Source organism: Bombus bifarius, unplaced genomic scaffold (genome assembly GCF_011952205.1).
Source record: "Bombus bifarius isolate JDL3187 unplaced genomic scaffold, Bbif_JDL3187 scf7180000007974, whole genome shotgun sequence".
NCBI lineage: Eukaryota > Metazoa > Arthropoda > Insecta > Hymenoptera > Apidae > Bombus > Bombus bifarius.
This window is the reverse complement of record NW_022884360.1, coordinates 2,666,712-2,678,823: the sequence shown is the minus strand read 5'-3', so window position 1 is coordinate 2,678,823 and position 12,112 is coordinate 2,666,712. Positions and strand designations below refer to the sequence as shown.

At 38.3% G+C, this 12,112-nt stretch overlaps 2 long non-coding RNA genes across 3 annotated transcripts; both read left to right on the top strand.

Annotated features, from left to right (window-relative positions):
- The first annotated feature begins 1,495 nt into the window (after window positions 1-1,495).
- Window positions 1,496-3,450, top strand: LOC117217117. The gene is made up of 2 exons (XR_004489479.1): window positions 1,496-2,178; window positions 2,269-3,450. It is a non-coding gene; the product is annotated as an uncharacterized LOC117217117 (long non-coding RNA).
- A 2,432-nt stretch (window positions 3,451-5,882) lies between these two features.
- On the top strand, window positions 5,883-8,675 carry LOC117217107. Of its 2 annotated transcripts, none has more exons than XR_004489476.1 (3): window positions 5,883-6,000; window positions 6,075-6,381; window positions 6,483-8,675. It is a non-coding gene; the product is annotated as an uncharacterized LOC117217107 (long non-coding RNA). The 2 variants fall into 2 exon arrangements; XR_004489477.1 differs by having other exon boundaries at window positions 5,883-6,041; window positions 6,170-6,381.
- Window positions 8,676-12,112: the final 3,437 nt, after the last annotated feature.

Below are 12,112 nucleotides of genomic sequence, written 5' to 3'. Positions count from 1 at the left end.
TGGCTTTTTTTAACAAGAAGATGCATAATTTATACTGATTATGTAGTTTGATGCTGCGCACAGAAGGATAAGGAAGAGGAAGGAGGAAAAATTAAAGAGCCGATCGAGGTCGTTAGAGATACAATCTCCGGAATTACCGATCAAAAGCTTGAAATCAGATCCCACGGTTGTGATTATGGCGTCATGAGCGGTAATGGGATCGTATCAACCTGAAATTTTATTACTTTCAATATTTGCCACGTCCGCAATCCCACGTATCCCAATTTCCCATTTATTTTCATCTTTCGTGCATATTTTCCATTTTTAAGATACACGTCGCTGCCTTTCCAATTCTACGATATTCCAAAATATTCGTAAGATAAAACGACGCTATAATAATAAACACGGAGTGTTGTAACGCGTTCCCTTCCTGTCGTGACATAAAACGATAATAAAATGTAAGATAGTTTATCGATCGACAGGTTGGCGCTTCTTAGATGGCGCATCTTTTCGCTGCCCTTCAACAACAAATTTTATCTCGCGATATACCGCGATAGGATTCTCATGCAGATCCTTCCTACTTGCAATTTTCTAACCGATTTGTATTCCGTGAGAAACAATTAATTGGCCGTATATTTCTCAACGACAACCGTAAGTTTCAACATGTCGCTACGAGGATAGATGGATTCACACTGCTACACAGTTTTGTACTCCATGTTCGTTGTCGCAGTAGATACACAGTATCTATTACCTGTTTAATGTGTTACGCAAGTTACCTGTTTAATGTGAAGAAATATCTACTACTTCGCCGAATGACAAGATCACGATGTATTCGGATGGCAACTAAGTGATTGGGGATTTTACCATTAGGTGGTAATGACAAACTCTGCAATCACTTAGTTGCCAACCCAATAGAAATACGTAGGACGCGATCTGTACGAGTCAGGCGGACAAAAAGAAACGGAAGCTCCGGCGTATTATCATGGAGCGCTGCAGCTTCCTAAACCCTCGCCAAAGAAACGAGCGAAGGAGGAAACGCAGAGCGTGGCAGTAGGCAGAAAAACCCTCGAAACGAGGAGTGAAACAGGTGCCAAGAAAACACGTTCGCTCGTGCGCTCGCGCGTGCAGACATTAGTCGCCACTGTCGGCAGTCGCGCGCCCTCGTCAAGGTGCGTTTTCACCAACTTCTGCGGGCGCCCTTTTTCCCTCCGCTTTGCGAATATTCAATCGCGGACGAGCGTCGTTTCGTTGCTCGACGATCGCACGTCGAACCGGAAATCGAACGTCCGAGTGCTGTAAAGGCTGGTTCATACACGGCCACAGGTTTAATCGAACAAAGCGGACGATTTACGCTGTTGATTCGCGGAAAAGTAACGTTTTCGTCCTCGTCCACGGTGATCCTACAACGCGAATAGCGTCAATTCGGCTTTACTCGCTGCTTCAACTTACTGAAACTACTGGCCGTGTGTGAACCAGCCTTAAGGGCGCCGCGATCGCGCGCTCGGGGACCAGACCGAGTTTAGACAATTTTGGAATCGTTGCAGACGAGTTTGCGAACAGATTCGTGAAATTCGATAACTGTTTACGGTATAACGCTATCGCTACTTTGGTGTAAACTCGGCCTGAGAAGCCTTTGGATGTGGAGAAGTCGCTGAAACGCAGCAACGAACTGCTAGACGTAGCGAGAAACACGTCGATGAACCATCGAAAACAGTGTTCTCCTCTTATGTGATCCAAGCTCGAACGAACGAAAGCAAATGAAAAAGACAAAAAGCGAGCAAGAAGAGAAGAAAAAAGAGAAGAGATATATAAGAACCTTCGAAGAGACTGAAGAGTAGAGCGAACAGATAGAAACAGAGTAAATGCCACAGCTTAGAGCGAAGAAGGATAGGACGAGGCCAAGGGATAAAAAAAAAAGGAAGAGCGTGTTTTCGAGCGGAGAAAAGGATCAAAGGAGGCTGAGAAGAGAGCAAGAGGCGAGAGACTGGAGGATCGAAGGTGTTTTTCGGGGCGTGGCGAGGGCCGCGTGATTACCAGGAGGATCGGTTAGCGCGGTGAGAGTTCAAAGCATCAAAGAGGCCCGACCAGCGAGAAATTGCTTAGGATTCATCTGCCGGCACGGGACCCTCCGGACGCGTTTCGTTCTCTTCTCTTCTCTTCTCTTCTCGTTCTCTATCTGTTCTGCGGCCGGGGTATTGTGTGCGTACCAGGCGTCGGGGGAACCTTCCCCTGCGCCTCTCTGCACCTTTAACGGATTGCCCTTTAACTAACGATCGAATGCCTTTGCAGGAATACGCCTGGCACCTTGGACCGCGATCCGACTCTGCTCGAGAGCACGACTCCTTCACCGTGATGGGCCTCGCAGCACTCGCGGCGGCAATATTTTTGGAGATCGCTGGATGGATGGATGGAGTTTGTATAGACCGTCGATATTGCCACTTGGCTCGCTCAGGGACGATCGTTAGGTAGGACAAGATGATGGCTTGCTTCGTGACACTTTGCGGTCGCGATTCTTGCTGAGAAACGCAGATTCAGGAAAAGCGTGATTAGCGATGAAGTTGACTCGGTGAGTGATGAAGGGAATTTTAAAGGCAGAGAACACGTACGACAACGTTGTGAAGCTTCCGATGGAATTGCATCAGGTGTTCAAGCAACCCAGATGTTGCAACTTATTCTTCAGAGAGCGTAGGTTAGCTAGGAAATTGAGAATATTCAGCCGTTGATGAATCGTTGATGAGACTTTCAACGCCGAGGAAGCAAAAAAAAAGCAAGTGTTCTTATAAATACGAAAACGTGGCCGTTCATTAGCAGCGCCATCCGGCGGCTAATTTTTGAAACTGCATAGACAAAATGATGAAACCATTGAAAATATTGCAAGATTCCATACTAATTCTAATTCTATGATTCTTGTAATTGTCACAAAAGTATACGCGATAAATTACAATTTTATCCATTAAACTGTCATAGGTTGCTATGAAGAGATACTGTTTGGACTTTTACGCGTAAACATGCACACAGAGCTGTCAATATGCGAAAATACAATGTTCATTGAAAGTTACAAAATACAGAACCAAAGTATAGTACTTTTTACGATACAAGGACATTTCGATCGGCATTCCATCGCTGATATTTCGATTCAGCGACTATTCTCGTCGCAGGGAATACGAGTACCACACGACCGCATTCTCAAGTTGAAAAATTACATACATCAAACGGAAGCTGCACGCTAAGCGCTCGTAACTGACGAAGAGTGTCATCTCGATATCGAAATGAAAGAAATTCGTTTCAGCGCCAATGTCGGAAGGTTCATTTCGAATTTGGCGTGGAATGCAAGAAGCCTGTTGCAACGCTAAATTAGCGAATTATTCGGAAATAGCTACGCTTTAAATTAGAAAAAAAGCAACAGGTTGTAGGAAAACTTCGGGCGTTTTAATCTTTCAATTTTCAAAAGGTTCAATTTTCCAGTCATTCCAGGACGATGAAAACTGCTACGAAAATAATTCCACGATTTCCGGCGATTATCGCTATCAAATTATCCTCAACTGTGTTACTTCCGGTCGCCGGGAACACGATGGTTCGCCTCAGCCAAAATCCGTCGATCGGAATTTCCTCAACCATTTTTGTGACACATACGAATCTTCCCCATACGCTTTACAAATGTTTCCCACTGTTCCCGTACCTGTAATTCCCCTACGACACTTTTAAAGCAGCGGCACGTGACAAACACGCGCCTTATCGATAGACATTTTCGCTTTTAGCAATAGTTCCAGCAACGAAGATACGCAAATAGAGCGCTTGAAATTTACCTACTCGCGAGTACGACAAATGTACTAAATAAAGTTATAAAGAACAAGAGACTAACCAAGTAAGAATTATGAGCGAAACGACACAGAGACATCTATTAAAAAACGCACGATTTATCCATTGAACGCGGTATACGCAAATGGATTGTTCAAGTGAAACACTTGTTTGTGTAAATGCAGACAAATAGTTTCTACAAAGACTAATTTTCTTACACGCGACGATCAATAATTTTTCCATTGCTCGAATCTCTAAGAATCTTGACAACTTTTCGACGATTTTTTCACATCAACTGGAGTTTGCAAACATTTTCACGAGACCCAAACGCTTGTGTACGAATGAGCGCTAAAAGAGGGCGCTGTTTCGTTTCGAGGATCACTGGGATTTTGGTCGAAATCTGCTATATGCCAGAGGATGCTCACTTATTAGGTGCTTTATATTCTCGCGAGGATTTGCCGACGTGCTTTAAAACGGTAATCAAATTTCATTATTGGCTTCTTTACGTTGCCTGTTTTATTTTCGGACGGCTACTCTTTAGGCTACGTGGAAACTGGCAATAATAGGACTTTGCTGGTGGAATGGAATCTTCCATTGCTTGATCTCTGATTTATTTTACTGTTCGTAGAAATGTTTGAAGAAGCGAACTTTTTATGGAAACGGACGAACCGTAATTGAAAATGAAAATGTCTAACGGTATAACGAAATTCTTACGTTTATTTTTTCCTCCAACTCTTTATGTTCGTTTATTTTTCTCGCGTCTTTTATTGATCTTAAATTAACGAAGAATTGATCGATAGAATTCTCTCGTTTGCTTCGAACGTTTTTCATACGACGCGGTAAATTCAGCCAGAGAAATCGATTCCTGGAATATAAACGATTTCGAAATTAAAGATACACCTGTTAAACAAAATAGCGTCGTTTATTCTCCTTACAAAGTAGATGTTCCAAAAGAATAACCTACGATTAATATGAATATTTGAGAAGTTTTATTGATTTCATATTTCGCGAATGTGCTGAAACGATAAGAAAGAAGGCTGGAATTCTCAGGGTATTAATTACGTTCAATTAAGCCCGAGGATTCATTACTTTGTTGCATTCACACGACAGATTCTAATTACGCGAAACTTTTCCCAATTTAATTGCTCGAGCAGGAGCTGGCCTCTTCTTTAAACACCTTGTAATTATATACCGAAAATAAAATCTAAAAATCGTTCGTTAATTATCGTCATTCCACTTGAAAGTGTTTTTAGCGACATGACAGTTACGTAATTAATACGATTAATTAAATATCAAGACGAACGTTTTCTTAATTACACCTTTGATACCGTACGACCACGATCAAATATTTTCTCTTTAATTTCTCTTATTCGTATCCTCCGAGAAAAGCATGAAATTAGAATTCCTAAATTTCAAGTAACTCCACGTTCTTTCTGTGTGTGTTTACTTTTAACGTACTTCATCAAAGTTATAAAACTACACTTGTACCTGACAGCTTTTCAAATTTGATTTTCTCGAAACCGAGACTGCAATTGGGACAAATTTTCTGCCACGTTTTCCACTCGTTTCAATTTCACAAGTTTAAAAAAGCAGAAAACAAGAAACGTTTCTGTTGTTATTTCTTTATTTAGCTTTTCAGTATTTAAACTCGCCCCGCTCGACATTTCTATATTCTTTTGATAACTGCATTATCACGTAAGCGTTTATTATATATTCGATAAAACGCCTTTATGATATTCAACACTGAATCATCGATAGCGCTTTTTTTTGGTTTTTAGGTTATCTCCTGCGCTCCTCAATATTATTACTATTAATAATATTTTTAATAAAATAATAACTATTTATTGTACCTGGGCTCATAACCTATTGTTATTTTTATATAAGTGTTATTAATTTATTCTTCGGATAAATCTATCACATCGTTGTGAGCTGAATAAATTTTATTGCACGTTCTTACATGGACTAGGGATAAAAAGAAAAGAATATCTTAAACCTATCGATTAAATCTATCGATTATATCTAAATCTATCTTCTAGTTACTATTTATTGTAACTAGCGCATCTGAATATAGATGGCGAGCGCGAACTCACGTTGTCATTTTCAACAGTTTCTCATGCAATCAACGAATCTGTGTCACACGATCGAGCTATTATTGGCTTGGCAACAAAGTGATTGCGGATTTTGTCAACCTAATATTATCGCGTTACGTTAGACCGACCTTTGGTATGCGTGCTTTTTTAATGACTTTCTATTTACGATAATTCGTACGTATTATTTTCTTGCCTGACTTTTAATAGATTGATATCGATACGCTGAAAATACTCTGTAGCAGGGTATTTGGAATAGCAATAACAAATGGACACGCTGCTCGAGTTGATTGATTTATTCATAGGAAAGAATCGGTTTGCAGAAGCAAGTGTTAATTTGGAAAACATCAGCGTGACGTTGACACGCTATAAAACACTTTATAGTTGAGGAAGCTCGAAAGTCGTGAGTAACGGTGAATTGCAAGAGCCGGCTGAGTTTAATTCACGTCACAGTTTTCACGACTTTAAATAACCTACCTTGCAGCTTGAAACCTCACAACCTACCGTCTGACGTCGTGTAAGTTGGACCGAGCAAACGAGAAAATCAAACAAACCGATACTCGTGGAAATATTTTCTCTGCTTGTGTAAATCTAAAATAACGTGTACATTTATTTCAGAAAGGTTAATCACAGTCGTGGACACTTTTTAAAATAGAACAATTCTTTTCAAATCGGACTAAACGACTAACTTCACACACAGGATCACATGACCAGCTTCCTGGAAGCTACGAGGATCAGTTTGCTGGATGACGCGTAGAAAACATTCTGAGAAAATTGCGATCGACCGGAATCGCGAAGATCGTTCTTTATTTTAAAATTTAAGCAACACGTTTTCCACAATTATGTCGCGATTCGCGGATTACAAATGGAATTTGTTTTTGAACTCGACTAAGTAACGCAAACTACTCTTTTATCAACAGGAGATTGTTCTAGGTACGAAAAGAAGCCAGAGAATAACATTTATTCGTTTAAGGCCTCATTTTCGAGAAGATAAAGTTCGATGACCGATACATTTAAAAATTTATTTTTCTCGAAAACAAAGAATTTTATAAAAGAATTTTATCCTGAATTTTCGACTTATTCTCACGCGCGGTTTTACCTCCTGTCGATTAATTGCTCCTGTTCGATCCGCGATTAGCCAAGTTTCAAGTATATTCGTCACATGTTTAATTTTCCCGGAAATTGAATTTTCTCGTCCTACGAAAAAATTGTTTTCTCTCTTTCTGACTCATTTTTACATCATCAGTCGCGGCATAACTCTTGAAAACGCGTTGTTTAAATTTCCCTTACAGGTTTGAAAAGTTGTAAAGAAAATTGTCCCTTGCTTTTCTCTTCGCCATTTCGATCAATCGGAATTTTCTGAAAATTATTTTATCTAGTAAAGCAATTGTTCTAACTTCTGAAGAACAGCACGTCGTTTGACCCGATTTCAAGGAACTTTTTTATTTATTTTTGTCATCTTAAAAAAGTGTAATACAATATCTTAATTCTGTGCCATGAAATCTTGTCAAATTCAACCACCGTGCGCACTGAACATTTGTTTAAATTAAATGCACGTGTTTTCTTTAATTAGACGAGTGCACGTTATCTGTTTATCAGCGTCCGGTAGCCATCGGCCGGGATCCTCGTGTCGAATTTAAATGGCCGGTTCTCTTCTTTCAAGCGTCTGTTTACGGCTGTTGTACACGGCTCGTGCTCGTCAGATGAAAAACCGATAGATCTAGCGGTAAACGAGCGAGGAAAAAACGGAATACATACAAACACACAGAACATAGATATCTGTTTTGAAAATCAGAGAACGCAGCCAACGATTCGTTGTTCCTCGGGCTTCCTGTTTGTTTGTTTGCCCGTTCCGCGTGCCTGTTTGTCTAATTAATATTAATAAGTTCTTATCTTTCTTTTTTCTTGATCCTCTAGCGATAGCTATATTTAGAACACAGGAGTCTTGTTGCAAGTTAAAATGTAAGGTATTACGTGGGAAGAATATTTAACATGTACACTGTGTATATATAGACATCTCGGAATAGCGTTGCCTGTTAAATTACTTAACTTTAATCATTTTTCATCATCCATAATTCATCGAATTTCTCGAAACGTAATCCACCGCCTAAGAATTGTTATTTCAGTTTCTACGTCAAAGATTTTTCTAATTTTCCCTGGCTATATATAACATCTGTTTCTTCACGGTCGTTGAACATTTAGGACGATATTGCGATGCTCTTATTAAGTCTGTGTTAAATGGATTTCTTCGCACTGTACTCGGGTTAAGAACAGCTATTTACGTGATATAATTGAAAAGAACGATAGTTTGATGTCGTGTTGTATACTGTGATTTCTACCGATACCAGCGCCATCTTATGTACACACGCATTAACTTACGATCATTGTAATCGGGAAACAATCAACTATGTTCATGGTAACTGGTAAGATCGTTGAAAATTGTATTGTTTGGTTTTTCATTTTTATCGTTTCGAGCACTTCTGAACACGCGATCATCTGTTTTTCTATGCAAACTGTTGTAAGTCGCGAGATTTTCTCGGTAAACAGTAACACGATATTGCTTTTCGCATTGCGTCGTTGAAAATTGTCGAGGAAGAACCGTCGTTGCTGTCACAGTAGTTGGAAACTAATTTCCGTGTTGCCCAAAAACAGTTAGATCTACTTTTTTTAACTGTTTTTTAGTTAGATTTACTTTGACTGTTCAGGTCAAACGAAGTGAAAATTCTGAACATTGTCCAACAAACTTCGGTTTCTTCGTTTGACAACGGTGCGCCACATTTTTCTGAATTTTGTGACCATGATAAATTCATATACAGGGTGGTTGGTAAATGGTGATACAAGCGGAAAGGGGTTGATTCTACGCGAAAAGTCGAAAATATAGAATAACAATCTTTTTTTTAATTTTTCTTTCTTCTTTTTTTAAATTTTTCCATCGAAACGTTATAACGAGACGCGATAAAGTGCACGCGTACCGAGCGAAAATTCAAAGTCGATTTTCTCGAAAACAAAGCCTCAGACGAAAAATTTTTATTCTATATTTTCGACTTCTTTTTTCGCGTAGAATCACCCCCTTTCCGCTTGTACCACCAGTTACCAACCACCCTGTATATGTAATTTATTGTTAATGTCAACGCCATGTGTATACGGTTAACAATATCAAATTTCTATATTCGATTAATTATATAATCATAAAAAATATAAAATGGAAATTATATAACTTAAAAAGATGTATAAGATATAATTATGTTAAAATATTGGGCTGGAAACTAAGTGATTGCGGATTTTGTCAATGGGTGGTACTGACAAAATTCGCAACCACTTAGTTGCCAAGCCAGTATCAAACGTCGAATATTTTGGAGAATAATTACAAAGTGAAAATGCTGAACTTTGTCCAACAAACTTCGGTTTCTTCGTTTGACAACGGTGCGCCACATTTTTCTGAATTATGTGACCATGGTAAATTCATATATTTGTAATTTATTGTTAATGTCAACGCCATGTGTATACGGTTAACAATATCAAATTTCTATATTCAATTAATTATATAATCATAAAAAATATAAAATGGAAATTATACAACTTAAAAAGATGTATAAGATATAATTATATTAAAATATTGGGCTGGAAACTAAGTGATTGCGGATTTTGTCATTGGGTGGTACTGACAAAATCCGCAACCACTTAGTTGCCAAGCCAATATCAAACGTCGAATATTTTGGATAATAATTACAAACTTAAATTGAAGTTAGAGCCGTTAGGTGAGTGAATTTTTACTGAAAGAGAATAATAATATAACGAGAACAATATACAGGGTGGTTGGTAACGGAAAGGGGGTGATTCTACGCGAAAAAAGAAGTCGAAAATATAGAATAACAATTTTTTTTTTAATTGTTCCATCGAGACAACGATCTACAGTGAGATCCGTTATAACGTACCGCACGCGTACCGAACGACAATTCAAAGTCGATTTTCTCGAAAACAAAGCCTCAAACGAAAAATTTTTATTCTATATTTTCGACTTCTTTTTTCGCGTAGAATCACCCCCTTTCCGGCTGTACCACCAGTTACAAACCACCCTGTATATAAGACATAATTATATTAAAATATTGGGCTGGAAACTAAGTGATTGCGGCTTTTGTCAATACCACCCAATGACAAAATCCGCAATCACTTAGTTGCCAAACGAATACAACGAGTTCGACGTAGAGAACAACGTACAGAGATTATGAACGTACGCTTGATCTATCAAACGATCGATTTCATATTGTGCACTTGGAAGGTCCGTTGAAAAGTAGATCGTGCGGAGGCGTATTTTTATAGAAAGTTGATAGCAAGGTAGAGTCTAATTACAGAGAAATTTGTTTCCGATTTAAGAAGATGTTAAATATTTACCTTTTGCTATCTCGCCTGCCGAGCAAATTATCTTCAAGCGCGCAGTAAATTATATTCTCCGTTTGCCACTTCTTTTTTCATGTTTCTTATCTCGAGAAGCCTCGTAACGAAAGAGCGTTAGCTGCGAGGCAAACCGACGAACAGGATGGCCGATGGTCAGTTACCAAGGCAATGAACGCTGTCTGCAAACATAGCAAAGTAAATGCATATATTTATTTAATAAAAAAAAAAAGAAAAAAAAGATCGACGCGTATAAACGTGCGACGAGTGTTAAAAAATAATAATAAAAAAATCTGCAACTCTTGGATACTTCGTACTTAGAAGAAAATCGAAAAGTATTGGGATAAAATAGATAAAAGGGTGCTGATAATCGTGGAAATTTAATTTAATAAAAAAAAAAAAATTAATTTCAAAAATTAAACCAGCAAATTATCAGAGTCGAGATATTTGCACGAATGTTTTGTACAAATTTCTACTTGACACGAGTACTGTCGCATCTCGATGTGTAGACACTCGGCTAATCGCGTTCTCGCTACCAATAAACCACAAATTCATTGAAACGTTAGAATCAATAACAGCTGTGGATAACGTTTTATACGCGCGTTATCGTATGCGCTTTGCATATTTTTCCGTATTTTACGTGCACGAATATCGCATGTATCGCGTGCATAAGCATTTACGATCTAATGGTAACAAGGATATCGACGTAATTCGTGTGTTTCGTTACGAGCCAGCCCTTGTTCCCAACCGTCGGTGTTTTCTTTCCTCTTTACAGCTCCACGTGAATATACGTACGTCGAGTACCGAGCCATCGATAACGAGAATAAAACAAATATCGGAAACGAGCATGTTTGTTTTGGTTTATTATTCCTAATAATCGAAGCCATTTTCCTGACTGGAACTCCTCGCAGCTCTCGTTTTATTTACAGTTTCGCGTTTTTATTTCTATATTTTATTTCTAATATTCCAATGTTTCTTACTGCGTTTATATTTTATTATTATTTGTTGTTATTATTATTGTGTTAACTAAGTAATAAGCGGTAGTATAGAAGCATAGATAAGACGTATTATAGTAATCTTTCTTTGATACAGTGTCGATTCGTATTATTTGTACTATTTCTCTGAGTCTTACTACTAGCAATTTACGTTACATTGTCCTAAACGAAGACACGCTATCTCAGTTCTCCTGACAAACTACTCCAATTCTCACTGCGCTCTATACGAACCAGTGTTTTTACATCCTCTTCCAACTTTGCTTTGGTGATTTTCTATTTTTCCCATTTTTATTTCCACATATCTTTGGCTCAGGTTCGCTATACAGTGTTTTATTGTGAATTTTTCCTGTCACATATTTGTTACAGTTCTTCTTCATCTGTGTATTTGTCTACCTTATTTATTTTGCTGATTTTTATTGCTCTAATTGTCATTGCACTCTGTGCTAAATGGTGCAGTCTATCTACCTGTTATTTGTACCACAATTTACCTGTTATTTTTATTTCTATGTATCTTTGGTCCAGACTAGCTATACAGTGTTTTATTCTGAATTTTTCCTGTCACAAATTTGCCAAGGTTCTTCTTCATTTGTGTATTTGTCTACCTTATTCATTCTGCTGATTTTCATTGCTTCAATTGTCATTGCACTCTGTGCCAAGTGATGCAATCTATCTACCTCTTATTTTTACTATAATTTGCCTGTTATTTCTATTTCTATGTATCTTTGATCCAGATTAGCTATTCATTGAACAGTGTTTTAACAGTGTTTAGCAGATTTTTTTCTGTCATGTATTTGCCACAGTTCTTCTTCATCTGTGCATTTGTCTGCCTTATTCATTCTGCTGATTTTCATTCCTCCAATT